The sequence below is a fragment of the Hyperolius riggenbachi genome, chromosome 6 (assembly GCF_040937935.1).
Source record: "Hyperolius riggenbachi isolate aHypRig1 chromosome 6, aHypRig1.pri, whole genome shotgun sequence".
Classification (NCBI taxonomy): domain Eukaryota; kingdom Metazoa; phylum Chordata; class Amphibia; order Anura; family Hyperoliidae; genus Hyperolius; species Hyperolius riggenbachi.
The window spans coordinates 262,070,472-262,086,848 of record NC_090651.1 but is presented as its reverse complement, the minus strand read 5'-3'; positions in this window follow the sequence as shown (position 1 = coordinate 262,086,848).

Sequence of the window (16,377 nt, the reverse complement as noted above, 5' to 3'; positions counted from 1 at the left end):
CTTAAGCCCTCGGTCATTTTCACTTTATGCATGCTCACCTCCCATTCATTAGCCTATAACTTTATCACTACTTATCACAATGAACTGATCTATATCTTGTTTTTTCCACCACCAATTAGGCTTTCTTTGGGTGGTACATTTTGCTAAAAGCTACCTTACCGTAAATACAGTTTAACAGCAAGAATAAGAAAACATCTGAAAAAATTCATTATTTCTCAGTTTCCGGCCATTATAGTTATAATACATGACTCCATAATTAAAACCCACGTATTGTATTTGCCCATTTGTCCTGGTTATTTCACCGTTTAAATGATGTCCCTATCACAATGTATGGAAACAATATTTTATTTGGAAATAAAAGAGCATTTTTTCCTGTTTTGCATCCATCACTATTTACAAGCTTATACAAAAAATAGAAATATTTCATCTTTATATAGATATTTAAAAAGTTTAGACCCTTAGGTAAATATTGATGTGTGGTTTTTTTTATTGTAATGTTTTTTTTTGTTTTTTTTTTTATTATTAAACATTTTATGTGGGTATTTTTGGGAGGGTGGGATGTAAATAGTATTTGTTTGGAGTAAATACATGTGTATTTTTACTTTTTTTTACATTTAATTGTAGTTTTACTTTTTGGCCACAAGATGGTAATCTTGAGTTTGTTTATGTGATGTCACTCTAAGCGTACAATGTACGCTTAGAGGGACATAGGAGTCAGAAAAAGCGAAGCTTCCGAGAGAAGCTGTCACTTTTTCTGCAGGGGAGAGGAATCAGTGATTGGGCATCATGGCCTGATTCATTGATTCCTGGGCTAACGAACCGCAGGCCGGGAGCACGCGTGCACATGCGTGCACACGCGGGAGCGCACATGTCCTCCATGACGTAGAACTACGCCAAAGAGGACAAAGTGGTTAATGTACCCCTGAAGAAGCCCTCAATTTTAAGGGAGTGAAACATGTAGGGTTTTTCTGTTGGGTGATGTAACTGTATCTGTCGGTCATACCCCAGTGACGTTAGCAGGGGGGTCTATTGCAACCTATGGTTTTAACATAGTTATAAAAAGTTACGTTTTAGACCTTCAGTCTTCTCCAAACTTAGGCTATCTTTTGTGTATTTACTCAAATCAGGTGCGTGTATTATACATATAGGTAAGGTGAGTATTTTTCCTGTAACTGCTCAATTCATGTGTGACTTTCTTCAGAGTTATAGCAGTTAGTAAGTTGCCCTTGCAGCAAAGTAAAATATTTATTTTACAGGGGAAAGCCAGAAAGCCAGTTAAATACCTGAGTGAAATAAAACATACATGAAAATCTGCCAAAAGATTTGTTCAGCAGCAGTAACATTAAGCCGCTCCTCTGTTAAATCATCCTAAATATAGGTCAGGAGTATGATGCGACTACCACAAAGAGATGCAAACCTTAGATAAAGATATAATAAATGCTAAACTAAAAGAGATGATTATGTGGAGAAATATTCAAAACATAATGGCCCCTATTCAATTCACTTTTTTTCCTAAGTTTTCTCCTGGGTAATATTTTCACACCTAATAAATAAAATGCCTTTAAAGGGACTCCGTGCAGAAACTATGGAAAGATACATATCATTTTAAAGCTCTCTTTCTCCTCTTTCCAATGATATATAAACCACAACCCTACGCCTTTTAGTTTTCGCTATTTTCGCAATCGAAATTGCTGCGGCCGCGATTTCGATCGCGAAAATAAAGAAAAATAAAAGGCGCAGGGCAACGATTTAGGTGTCACCAGAAAGAGGAGAAAGAGAGCTTTAAAATGATATCCATCTTTCCATAGTTACATTGTATTACACAGGGCGACTTTTTCTGCTGAATGGAGCTGCTGATTTTGAGAAAAAGTCGCCCTGTGTAATACAATGTAACTATGTAAAGATGGATATCATTTTAAAGCTCTCTTTCTCCTCTTTCTGGCGACACCTAAATCGTTGCCCTACGCCTTTTAGTTTTCTCTATTTTTGCGATCGAAATCGAGGCCGCGGCAATTTCGATCGCGAAAATAGCGAAAACTAAAAGGCGTAGGGTGGTGGTTTATATATCATTGGAAAGAGGAGAAAGAGAGCTTTAAAGGGAACTACTGAGCCTGCGCAGTACAGCCCGGAGGACGTCCGATGACGTCAGCGCGCCGGCGTGGACCGCACAATGGAGCGCAGAAGAGGCCCGGCCTGGCCGCCGGCCTGGCCAGATCGGGTCGGCCACAGGAGACCACCGGGAGCCTGCGGAGCGGCGCTGAGGGCACCTCCTGCCTGCCACGGGCTGGAGGAAGCCCCAGGTAAGTGGATTCGGATTTTTATTTTTTACCAACTGTCCCTGAACCTTCCCTTTAAAATGATATGCATCTTTCCATAGTTTCTGCACTGCTCGGAGTCCCTTTAAAGTGCACCTGAACTGAGAACTTCCTCTCTGTTTTAAAAGATAGACAAAAGCATGATAACCTTTCAAGAAAAATATTTCTTTGTTACAACTTACAGAACTCCTGCAATCAATCTGCAGCGTGTCTACTACCTGCTTTTATGGAAGCAGACAAAGGATTAGCAATCTGTGTTTACCTATTAGAAGTGTCTGCCAAGGACTGCTGAATTCCTGTGCTCGCACAGCTGAGAGAAAAATTACACTTGTGATTACTTGAAGGTGAGGGGAAATTAGACATGCTCTTTTCTCTGAATACACATGGTGGATTTTTCTGTGTTTTCCTTGTGTCCTGTGCAAAAGTTCAGGTCAACTTTAAAACCACCAGCAAGCAAATCATCAACATTCTTTTCACAGTACCTTTTTCAGTACCTTTTCACCTACTTTCAGGCCCGGATTTACATCACAGGAGCCTATAGGCACATATGTCCTGGCACCCTAGATTTCGCCCTCCATGAACCTACAAACAGCTTCTGAACTGAACCATAAGTGTGCTGGCTGGCCCAGCTGTGACTTCTCCCTTACTTTCCTTGCTCGTCATAGGTAGCTACAGGTGCCCCTTCGTATTAGATAGTCAGAGGTACCCTTAATATTAAGTAGTTATAGGTGCCCGTGACTGAAGGGAGATCTTGTCAGTGGACTGCTGAGAGCTGGGTGAGTAATCTCTCATTTATGCTTTGCACAGGGAAGGAGGGAGGGAGGTGTTCTGAGAGGGAAGTGAGCCAGCCGCCTTTCCATCATCAGGTGCCTGTAGGCAGGTGCCTACATTGCCTTATGGTAAATCCGGCCCTGCCTACTTTTGGTACAAGACCTAGGAGAAAACCTTGAAAACAAGGTGAATTGAATAAGAGTCACTCTAAAATAAAATAAATAAAATGTTTCCTCAAAGTGAACTCAGCAGTGAACAAAAACCCTCCCCTGATGGTGTGCAAGGACGTGTGCTCCAGGCCTGTGCTGGTCAACTAGCGAAAGTTTTTACACAAATATTCAACCTCTCTCTGTTCTTGGGTGTAGTCCCATCATGCCTTAAATCTACAACCATTGTGCCAGTCCCAAAAAATCCTAGGATAACCTGTTTTAATGATTATCGACCAGTTGCTCTAACCCCTGTCATCGCCAAGTGCTTTGAACGACTGGTAGCCACACACATAAAGGCCTCCATCCCAGCAAATCTAGATCAACACCAGTTTGCTTACCGAACAACTAGATCGACTGAGGATGCCATCTGTGTAGCTCTCCATGCTGCCCTCTCACACCTGGAAAAGCCCAACTCCTATGTTAGGATGCTCTTTGTTGACTACAGCTCAGCATTTAACACCATTGTACCTAGCCAGCTGACCAACAAACTCCATGCACTAGGTCTTGCTCCTTCCATATGTACTTGGTTATCGGACTTCCTTAATCGCCCTCAAACTGTCAGACTAGGAAAACAGACATCCTCCACCCTTACCCTGAGCACTGGCGTGCCACAGGGCTGTGTATTAAGCCCTCTCCTCTATGCACTTTTCACCCATGACTGCCAGCCTATCCATACCTCAAACGTAATTGTTAAGTTTGCAGATGATACGACTGTCATTGGGCTTATATCAGACAATGAGGAAGCTGCATACAGAGAAGAAGTTAGGAACCTGACTGCATGGTGCGACATTAACAATCTGTTATTAAATACAAAGTAGACCAAAGAAATTATTCTGGACTTTAGGACCACCAAAAAGACTACTCACCTACCGCTAATGATCAATGCAGAGGCTGTGGAGAGAGTTTCCAGCTTCAAATTTTTGGGAGTCACCATTAGTGATGCTCGGATGTGCCTCATCCACGAATTCGGAAATCCGCATGGTTGCAAAAAAAAATACGCATTCGGCCCCGCCGCATGCGGATTTTCGTCCGCGTCCACGCAACCACGCGGATTTTTTCCCGTGAATGGCGTAATCACGCGCGGATTCACGCCCGGAGGCGGATTTTCTTTTAACGTTAATAACAAAGCCCCCATACATGCTACAGTCCCCCAAATAGCATGGATTATCGAGGTGATAAGGGGCAACATAACTTCAACATAAAAAATTCCCCCCCAAAAATTTTTTCTAGAGAAAATGGATTTTAAAGTGAAATCAACACTTTAAATGGGGCTATTAATTGGTAATAAGTGGTTTTAAAAAGGGATATACACGTTAAGCAGTCAAAGAGGTGAAGGCGAGTTCCAATGGCACTTGGCGGCGAAGGTACCGCTGAAGGAGGATGAGTGGCTGACGGCAAAAAGGCTCCAGAGAGGTTTTTGTAAATTTGTTTTTGTTTTTTTTGCAGCAATTAGCAATGACATCGCAGCAGAGTTGTCAGTGGACACGGGCAGTGTGAACGCAGAGTGCAGTGGTGGTAGCGACTGAGTCAGGAGAAGGACTATGCGGGCGGTCAGTTCAGCAGCACAGAAGGACCACGGCAACATACTGGTGGTAGTAGTAGCAGCACAGCGTCATAGTGCTGGCCAAAAAATTAAATGCACCCGGTGACCCGGGCAGTGTGAACGCAGAGTGTAGTAGCGACTGAGTCAGGAGGACAAAGCGGGCGGTCAGTTCAGCAGCAGCAGCACAGTAGTAGTAGCACAGCGTCATAGTGCTGGCCAAAAAATTAAATGCACCCGGCGACCCGGGCAGTGTGAACGCAGAGTGTAGTAGCGACTGAGTCAGGAGGACAAAGCGGGCGGTCAGTTCAGCAGCTCAGAAGGAGGACCATGGCAACTTACTGGTAGTAGTACCATAACACCAAAAAATTAACCAAGGTAGGCACTAGGCAGGTAGTAAATGTCTTTATAAAGGCAGGCATAGTTAACAACAGCACATGCAGCAGCCACTTCATGTCCCCCTGTGTCCGACAATAGGGGCCAGGAACTCACCTTCCACCCAAGCCTGGTTGATTTTCAGGAAGGTGAGTTTGTCCACAGAGGCGTGGGAGAGCCGAGAGCGCTTCTCTGTGACCACGCCACCAGCCGCACTAAAGCATCTCTCTGAGAGGACACTGGAAGGAGGGCAGGATAGGAGTTCCAGGGCGTACTGGGAAAGCTCGCTCCAGATGTCCAGTCTCTTGACCCAGTACTCCAAGGGGTCCACGGGGCTGTCGGTGTCATTGAGCCCGCTGGATGACCCCATATAGTCAGACACCATGGTGGTCAGTCGTTGCTTGTGCTGGTTGGTGGTGGATGCTGTGGCGGGCACCTCTGTTCTGGGCTGCTGCACTGCATACAGGCTCTTGCTTAGGCTCTTCAGGTCTCCGGGGCGCCAGTTGCTGCTGCTGCTGCTGCTGGTGGTTGTTGTTGTGCTGCTAGTGGCAATGGCAGGCACCTCTTGCTGGCTTGGCAGAGCAGTTACAGTGGGGGTGGAAGGCTGGGGGAATGCTTCCAGTAGTCTGCGCACAAGGGCCTCCTTCAACTCCCTTGTGCGTTGCTCGGTGGTGGATGGCGTCATTAAGTCTCCCAGCTTCCCCTTCAGACGGGGATCAAGCATCAAGGTAATCAAGATGTCCTCCCTTGAACGCATCTGGATCACCCAGGGGTCCCTGCGAAGGCAGCGCAACATGTGCACAGCCATGGGAAACAAGTGGGCCCTGCCAGCAAGATCTTCCTTGTCCTCGCCATTGTCTCATAACGCATGCCTGTCCTCTTCCTGTGCTATTTCGTTGTCCTCCTCAAACCGCCATCCACGTACAACGCCTGCAGCACTCGGCTCCTCCTCCTCCTCCTCATTCAGGTTAGGGACCTCCAACTCTTCCACTACCTGCTGTGAGCCCTCCTCTGAGCTGGACTGTGCTGCCATCTGCTCCTGTTCTTCCAACTGCCTCAGGGCTTCATCCCCACGCTCAATTAAATTGTCCATTGCCTGCTCCAGTAGACAAACCAAGGGCACCCACTGGCACACAGAGGCCCGCTCCTCACTGACCATCTTGGTTGCCTCCAGGAAGGGACTCAGCACCAGGCATACTTGCTGCATCAGTGTCCACTGAGTGGCAGTAATCATGGGGACTTGCTGGTTGCTGGGGACACTTGGGTCTAGCATGTAGGCCCTAAGAGCCAGCCTGTGCTGACACAGCCGCTCCAACATGGCCAGAGTCGAATTCCAGCGAACTGGCATGTCGATGATCAGCCGGTGTTGTGGCCTTCCATACTGCTGCTGTAAGGTGGACAAGAGTGCAGAGGCAGTGGCTGACAGGCGGAAAAAGCGTACCACCGCCCGGGCATCCTGCAGCAGCTCGCTCATCCCCTGGTAGGTGCGCAAGAAGCGCTGCACCACAAGATTGAGCACGTGGGCCAAGCAGGGGATGTGCTGGAGATTTCCCTGCTGCACTGCTGCCACCAGGTTGGCCCCGTTATCGGCTGCCACATACCCCACTTCCAGGCCTCTGGGGGTCAGCCACCTCCGCTCCTGCTTCCTGAGGGCGGACAGGACGTTGGTGGCCGTAAGCCTCTCCTTCCTCAGGGTCACCAATTTTAAAAGGGCTTGGCAGTGTTGAGGCTTGGCGCTGCTGCTGCCGAGGCGGGCTTGCTTTCCGGATGCTGAGGGAGTGTCATGACAGGACCCTTCTGCATCCCCCCTGATCCCACGTGGTGGCACCACTAGCTGGGCTGATGCGCTCTTGTCCTCCCTCCCTTCCATCAGTGTCACCCAGTGGGCCGTAAAGGACATGTAGCGACCTGTCCCAAATCTGCTACTCCACGAGTCCATGGTCACGTGGACCCGCTTGCCCACAGAGTAGTCCAGGGAACGGGCCACGTTTTCCACCGCAAACTTGTGGAGTGCTGGGATCGCGCTCCTGCTGAAATAGTGGCGACTGGGGACTTGCCACTCGGGGATGCCAAATTGGAGCAGCGTCCGCATGGCGCTCCCCTCCTGCACCAGGGAGTAGGGAAGCAGCTGTGATGCCATGGCCCGGGCCAGCAAGCCATTTAGTTTGCGGATCCGCCTGTGGCTTGGAGGCAGAGGCTTGGTCAGACCCTGAAAGGTGTCGCTCAGCAGGGTCTGACGACGCTGGGATGCAGGGGAGACAGAGGAGAGAGACAAACACTGGCTGCCAGCCTCAATGTCTGTGTCCTGAGCAGCCGAGGTGGAAGAGCGCTTGCGTGCTACTACTGCTGCTGCTGTGGGGGATTCACCACCCTGAGGGAGGGAGGATGCTGCTGCGATGGTGGGCCTTCTGCTCTCAGGAACCCCTGCCAGCAGTGCCTGCTTCCTCTTAAAGTCCGCATACTCGCGGCAGTGGCGGCTTCTCAGGTGGCCCTGGAGGGATGAGGTACCCATCTTGCTCAGACTTTTCCCACGGCTCAATCTTTTGCTGCATAACCTGCACACCGCATACCTTTTGTCATCAGTACATTCCTCAAAGCAATCCCACACTGGTGACTTTAATTTACTGCGGCCCCCACTAGCAGAGGGTGCAGCGGAGCAATGTGTGGTAGTAGTTGCCGGGGGTTGCATGGTGGTGGTGCCGGCTGAAGCAGTGTCCTGTCTACTCCCTCCACGCCCACTGCTGCCGATGCCCCTGCCCCTGCCTGACATATGGCGATATCCTTGCCTAGGCCGAGGTGACTCGTCATCCTGCTCTGACCATTCTTCCACGGACTCAGCAGGCTGCACATAGTTAGGGTCCACAACGTCGTCATCATCAGCAGCATGATCATAATCCAGCTCTTCCTCTGACTCCCCCGCCTCCTCTTCTGTCCCTACATCCCCAGACACAGACCCCTCTTCTTCATCACCAGAACTCAACAACGCTTGTGATTGTGGCCCGATCTCAATCTCTGCCACATCAGTCCCCAGTAAGTCCTGAGCTTCTTGCATCAGCAGGTTCCCAGATGCCGGACTGAGGGACAGAACGCTGTCATCCTGGGAGGGCTGCTGACCAGTGGGTGCTGGGGTGGATGTCACAACAAGCGTGGGATGTTGGCTGCTGCTGCTACTGCTTGGAGTGGTGCTCACAGTAGAGGTCTGGGAGGAAGTCATGATGTCCGTGAGTACGTCAGGTTCCATTTGCTCAACCACCACACGGGGACCAGAAACTTTAAAATATTTGGACAATGGCGTCCGCTGACTCGGCCCAGGCTTTGCTGCCCCCTTTTCTGCTGCATCACGACCACGTACAGCTGGGCGTCCTCTCCCTGGACGTGGAGCAGTCCCAGAAGTGGCTGAGGCAATTGAACTCCCTTTCCTCTCACCCCGCGAAACCCTGCCAGACATGTTGCTAGTAATGAATCACTGGATGCAGTGGGCACAGTACAAGGTCACTGAAGGATGCAGTGGGCACAGTACAAGGTCACTGAAGGATGCAGTGGCCACAGTACAAGGTCACTGAAGGATGCAGTGGGCACAGCAGTGGGCACTGGATATACAACTAGGTCACTGAAGGATGCAGTGGGCACAGTACAAGGTCACTGAAGGATGCAGTGGGCACAGTACAAGGTCACTGAAGGATGCAGTGGGCACAGTACAAGGTCACTGAAGGATGCAGTGGGCACTGGATATACAACTAGGTAACTGAAGGATGCAGTGGGCACAGTACAAGGTCACTGAAGGATGCAGTGGGCACAGCAGTGGGCACTGGATATACAACTAGGTCACTGAAGGATGCAGTGGCCACAGTACAAGGTCAATGAAGGATGCAGTGGGCACAGCAGTGCGCACTGGATATACAACTAGGTCACTGAAGGATGCAGTGGGCACAGTACAAGGTCACTGAAGGATGCAGTGGGCACAGTACAAGGTCACTGAAGGATGCAGTGGGCACAGTACAAGGTCACTGAAGGATGCAGTGGGCACAGCAGTGGGCACTGGATATACAACTAGGTCACTGAAGGATGCAGTGGCCACAGTACAAGGTCACTGAAGGATGCAGTGGGCACAGCAGTGGGCACTGGATATACAACTAGGTCACTGAAGGATGCAGTGGGCACAGTACAAGGTCACTGAAGGATGCAGTGGGCACAGTACAAGGTCACTGAAGGATGCAGTGGGCACAGTACAAGGTCACTGAAGGATGCAGTGGACACAGCAGTGGGCACTGGATATACAACTAGGTCACTGAAGGATGCAGTGGCCACAGTACAAGGTCACTGAAGGATGCAGTGGGCACAGCAGTGGCCACTGGATATACAACTAGGTCACTGAAGGATGCAGTGGCCACAGTACAAGGTCACTGAAGGATGCAGTGGGCACAGCAGTGGGCACTGGATATACAACTAGGTCACTGAAGGATGCAGTGGGCACACAAGGATGTCACACTGTGTAATGAGATGCTCATATGCCAGCGAGCGAGCGAGCAGTGGGCACTGGGCACGGCACAAGGTCACTGACAGAATGAATGAACAGCGCTGGCAGAGAGTGGCGGCGCTGGCGGTGTGACTGGCTGCCTGCAAATAGTACAAGTGTATAACTGTCACTGGAATATACAAGTGAACACTGCAGCTGCACTAACCTGCCTGCCTGCACTCTACACACAGATAATCCCCACTCCCACTACACTGCAGCACTGAACCTACCTGCACAGCACTACACACAGTTAAATAATCACTAGACTCCCACACTCCCACTACACTACACTGACTACAATTAACTACAGCAATCACTCACTGACTAGCTAACTGTGTACAGTATAAGAGCAGTGTTAGCAAAAAAAACGCTTTGTTTTTAACACAATAAATGCACTTGCTCAAACAACAATGGCCTGGAGATAATCCTCTCAGCACCACAGTCTAGCAAGGACAGAGCTTTTCCATCATGGCCGCCGCTTTATATTCAGGAGGGGAGGGCATAGCTCCCCTCCTGTGATTGGTTGCTAGGGCCTGGCTGGGGCACTCTGATTGGCCTGCAATGTGTCACTTCCGCATAGTTTGACGCATTTCTGCAAACCACGACTTCAGCACCAGGTTTCACGAGCGTGAATGCGGATTTCTGTCCGCATTCACGCGAAGCCGAAGTAGATTTTCATGGTTGAAAATCTATTCACGGATTTTCGTGTCCGAGGCGGAATGCGTCAAAATGGTTGTGAATCCACGCGTAAGCGTGATCACGACCTGGCGGTGAGCACCACTGGTCACCATCGCAGAGAACCTGTCCTGGGCTGACAATACTTTAGCTCTAACTGGCAAAGCACAACAACGCCTCTACTTTCTGAGAAAACTAAGGAGCGCTAACCTCCCACAGAAGCTGCTGGTTAATTTCTACAGATGCACTATAGAAAGCGTTCTGACCAATTGCATGACGGCCTGGTACAACAACTGCACGAAGGCTACTAGAGAAGCCCTGCAGCGAGTTGTTAAAACAGCAGAAGCCATTATTGGCACTAAACTACCATCACTGGAACTTTTGTATAATACTCACAGCTTGAGAAGGGCCAAAAACATTATCAAAGACAACACTCACCCTGGAAATGCCTTGTTTGAGCTCCTTCCATCAGGTAAACGTTTTAGATCAACCCGCACACACACGAACAGACTGAAAAACAGCTTTTTCCCATCCGCCATAAACTTGATTAACTCTGAATCCTCTCTGAAATAATTAACACTGTGTACAAATTGTTTAAACATCTGTAATACCTGGCATACTTGTATAATTTCTTCTCTTCCTTATTACTATCACTATGTTCCCTATATGCACCGTGGGGTTGTCATGAAAAGTAATTTCGTTGTGTTACACAATGACAATAAAGTGAATTGAATTGAATTGAATTGAATAAGGGAGGTTTGTAATTGCATGTGCCGGGCAACGGAGAGGGGGGTACAGCTCCTCCAGCCCAGTTTGGGTGAAGAGATATCCCAATGTTGTATACAGGCTGGGGGCCAGAGGAGCAGCGGCCCCCAGGTAAGTAACAACGCTTCCCCCAACACCTCTCCCCTCGACTGGCACTTACCATTAAAAACCTCCCTAATGGGGAGGTTTTTATTTTTTTATAATTTACAGCTTAGGACACTTTGACCCTCATAAATTTTTGTGTGCATTGACTACATACATAAAGTTTTAGTTAAGTGAATACACCCCTATGTCTGCCAGGACAGTCATTACCCACCTAGGCATAATTGTTCCAGATATAAACTAACCATTGGCAGTTGTTAAATATAAAGAATGTACAGTATATAATTATTTTCTATAACTTCTAAGTGAACCAGTTAGCTTTCTACATCTGGTGTGCCTATGCCTGTGCTTTGCACTCATCTGCAGTTCTGCCCATATCACTGCCACTACATTATGTATCCTGGAATCCTTTATTTGACATAAGCGCTTGACAAATTATGACACAATATTGTTTCTATTATTAAACGTTGGACATACTGTATCATGCAAGCTGCAGATAAAAGTACAACGTCGGGGTTAAATGTTCAGCTCTGGGTCACAGCATATTATTACATAAGAATTACTAGAAATAATTATAGCACTCTATTACAAACTTGCACTTTGTAGAAAGAAAAACTGAATTGCTATGGAAACCCATTTAGAAAGATCAGGAATGAATGATTATTACTAGAACACATTTTTTTCTTGTTTTGAAGGCATTTTCTAAAACATAATTGCTGGAGCTTCATATTGGACATCATTAGATGCTAATAATAGAATTACAGTGGGTTGCAAAAGTATTCGGCCCCCTTGAAGTTTTCCACATTTTGTCATATTACTGCCACAAACATGAATCCATTATATTGGAATTCCACATGAAAGACCAACACAAAGTGGTGTACACATGAGAAGTGGAACGAAAATCATACATGATTCCAAACATTTTTTACAAATAAATAACTGCAAAGTGGTGTGTGCATAATTATTCAGCCCCCTTTGGTCTGAGTGCAGTCAGTTGCCTATAGACATTGCCTGATGAGTGCTAAGGACTAAATAGGGTGCACCTGTGTGTAATCTAATGTCAGTACAAATACAGCTGCTCTGTGAGGGCCTCATAGGTTGTCTAAGAGAATATTGGGAGCAACAACACCGTGAAGTCCAAAGAACACACAAGGCAGGTCAGTGATCAAGTTATTGAGAAATTTAAAGCAGGCTTAGGCTACAAAAAGATTTCCAAAGCCTTGAACATCCCACGGAGCACTGTTCAAGCGATCATTCAGAAATGGAAGGAGTATGGCACAACTGTAAACCTACCAAGACAAGGCCATCCACCTAAACTTACAGGCCGAACAAGGAGAGCGCTGATCAGAAATGCAGTCAAGAGGTCCATGGTGACTCTGGATGAGCTGCAGAGATCTACAGCTCAGGTGGGAGACTCTGTCCATAGGACAACTATTAGTCATGCACTGTACAAAGTTGGCCTTTATGGAAGAGTGGCAAGAAGAAAAGCATTGTAAACAGAAAGCATAAGAAGTCCCGTTTGCAGTTTGCCACAAGCCATGTGGGGGACACAGCAACCATGTGGAAGAAGGTGCTCTGGTCAGATGAGACCAAAATGGAACTTTTTGGCCAAAATGCTCAACGCTATGTGTGGCGGAAAACTAACACTGCACATCACTCTGAACACACCATTCCCACTGTCAAATATGGTGGTGGCAGCATCATGCTCGGGGGGTGCATCTCTTCAGCAGGGACAGGGAAGCTGGTCAGAGTTGATGGGAAGATGGATGGAGCAAAATACAGGGCAAACTTGGAAGAAAACCTCTTGGAGACTGCAAAAGACTTGAGACTGAGACGGATGTTCACCTTCCAGCAGGTCAATGACCCTAAACATAAAGCCAGGGCAACAATGGAATGGTTTAAAACAAAACATATCTATGTGTTAGAATGGCCCAGTCAAAGTCCAGATCTAAATCCAATAGAAAATCTGTGGCAAGATCTGAAAACTGCTGTTCACAAACGCTGTCCATCTAATCTGACTGAGCTGGAGCTGTTTTGCAAAGAAGAATGGGCAAGGATTTTAGTCTCTAGATGTGCAAAGCTGGTAGAGACATACCCTAAAAGACTGTCAGTAATTACAGCAAAGGGTGGTTCTACAAATTATTGACTCAGGGGGCCGAATAATTACGCACACCCCACTTTGCAGTTATTTATTTGTAAAAAATGTTTGGAATGATGTATGATTTTCGATCCACTTCTCACATGTACACGACTTTGTATTGGTCTTTCATGTGGAATTCCAATAAAATTGACGCATGTTAGTGGCAGTAATGAGACAGAATGTGGAAAACTTCAAGGGGGCCGAATACTTTTGCAACCCACTGTATCTGTATGCTGGGATCTCTTATTATCAACCTGTTGATTTTACCATTTATTTATGTTATTGTCTCCCTGTGTTGAAATGGTACATTTATAACACATACTGTAAATGTTTATAACACATATTTTTGTATAGGAAATTCTGCTACTGTATAAGGTTTATCGTCAATAACCATTAGTTTTAACTTCACCTCTAGGTGAATTTCTTGCTCTACAGGAAGTCAAATATTCATGGGAAGAACCAGATCTTTGCACAGATTCAGAAGCTAATGATTGATTACCTGACAGCTGATTAATCAATCAAACTGACAGGAATCAATCATTAACCTTCCAAATCAGATACGCCTTGTGTAATGTTGAATTTTACATCTAGGCCCATATGCAATTAACTTTTTCTCCTGAGTTTTCTCCTGGGAGATAAATTTTAACCTCCCTGCAACCGCTTAATGCCTATTGGCAGCCGCAGAGTGGTTGCATTGTTCCTCCAGGATGCCATATGTAAACAGATGGCTGCAGTGATCAGCCTGGCAGGCTGTTGTTTTTATCTATAATGAAAAAGTATATAGCGCTGATATCTTGTACAGTACTGTTGGGAGGGATCACTTATCTGCAGATGGGCCTGTGCACGAGTGTATGTGGTAGTCCTTAAAAAATGGTTGTCCTGCTTTTCTGTGACTTTACTAGCTATTCTCTAATATGTATGTACAGAAGAGGGATTCCTGAACTCACAGGCTATTCATAAAATGGTGAATCCCCAAATGCAAGGGGGAGCATGGGTCTGTGATTCAATGTAACAACTGAACAAACAGCAAAAAGCCAGGCCCTGCTTCAAATCACTGTAATTTTATTCAAAATGTTAGCAACACTGTAATACCAATAAATTTAAAGTTTACAAACATTGCTGTCAATCTCCAATGGATAATACAACCAAAGCTGGCTGGGCCCTCTACTGCACACAGGTAGCAGGCATGCCAGACACACCAGGGATCCCAAAAGTCCAGTAATAAACCAGTAATGTGGTGATACACTATGACAGGGTCAAATTGCAATGCTTAAAGAAAACCTGAACTGAAAATTAAAAGTCAAAATAAGCATACACAGGCTATACTTACCTTCCATGTAGTCTACTCCTCAGTGTCTTTCTCCTGTCCCGCATCCTGTTTGTTCACTGTGATCAAGGGAATTTTCCGTCCTCCATTTTGAAAATGGCCATTACCCCATAACAGCTTTCTGGTCAGCACACAGTTAAACTGTAACATCACCCACTTGAGCCATAGGGAAACGTGGACACTACCTGGTACATCAGTTTTCCTCTCAGCTATAACTGACAGCAACTGATATTTTACTGACAGCAACTGAAATATTTCAGTTCTGACAACATTTTGTCAGAACTGAAATATATCAGTTGCTGTCAGTTACAGCTGAGAGGAGAACTGATGTGTCCATGTTTCCCTATGGCTCAAGTGGGCGATATTACAGTTTAACTGTGTGCTGACCAGGAAGCTGTTATGGGTAATGGCCATTTTCAAAATGGAGGATGGAGAATTCCATTGATCACAGTGGACAAACAGGACACAGGAGAGGAGAAAGAGATTGAGGTACGCAGCAGGTAAGTATGACTTGTGTATGGTTATTTTGACTTTTAATTTTCATTACAGGTTTTCTTTAAAGAAAACCTGAACTGAAAATTAAAAGTCAAAATAAACATACACAAGTCATACTTACCTCCCGTGCAGTCTACTCCTCAATCTCTTTCTCCTCTCCTGCGTCCTGTTTGTCCACTCTGATCAATGGAATTCTCCGTCCTCCATTTTGAAAATGCCCATTACACCATAACAGCTTCCTGGTCAGCACACAGTTAAACTGTAACATCGCCCACCTGAGCCATAGGAAAACATGGACACATCAGTTCTCCTCTCAGCTGTAACTGACAGCAACTGATATATTTCAGTTCTGACAAAATGTTTGTCAGAACTGGAAGGGATCATTGTCAGAAGAAAACGGAGAGCTTCTGATAGGAACTGATGGCAAGGTAACTATGTATTGTTCATTTGAAGTTACCTCATGTGTTTATTTTAAATAATTTTACTCAGTACAGGTTCTCTTTAAACTTGTAATAATTAATATCTAATAATTGTCTGCCAGTGAAGCAGATCAAGGCAGCTTCACTGAGTTATAGCGAGCTCGGCTGAATAAAAAAATCAGAGTTTGTCCACCCTAGGGTGCTTGCACTTTCTCCTGGATGCTTCAACAGCAGTGTATTAATGAAAGCAGCATGTATGTTCTCAACTGTCACAGCCACTGACACAAAGTTCCAACAAAGAGAGTGTTTAGAGCTTGCTTCTATATGCATAGATAGATTATATGAAAGCAGCACACAGTTTCTCTCCAAAAATAGGCAAAGTGTCAGCTGACTGCCTCATTGAGGCTCTCACCACTACAAGGTATAGAGGAGGCAGGTTCATCAAAAACACAGGGTCTATAGGCGTGCTGCCAGGTCCATGCAGCTTCTCATGCTGCCAGTATAGGTGCACACATGTCACAGTCAACTTTACATGTTTTTGGTATTACATGCACACTGATTCAACCAATGGAGAGGGAAGGGTTAAAAACAAAACAAAGAAACAACACTATTCAAATCCTATCAAGATTGTATTCCTCCCTCTCCAAACATTTTCTGTGCAAGTCCCCACCTCTAGAGTCCAGGTATACCCTCTAAATAGCATGAAGGGAACATTGTGTCATGTCACT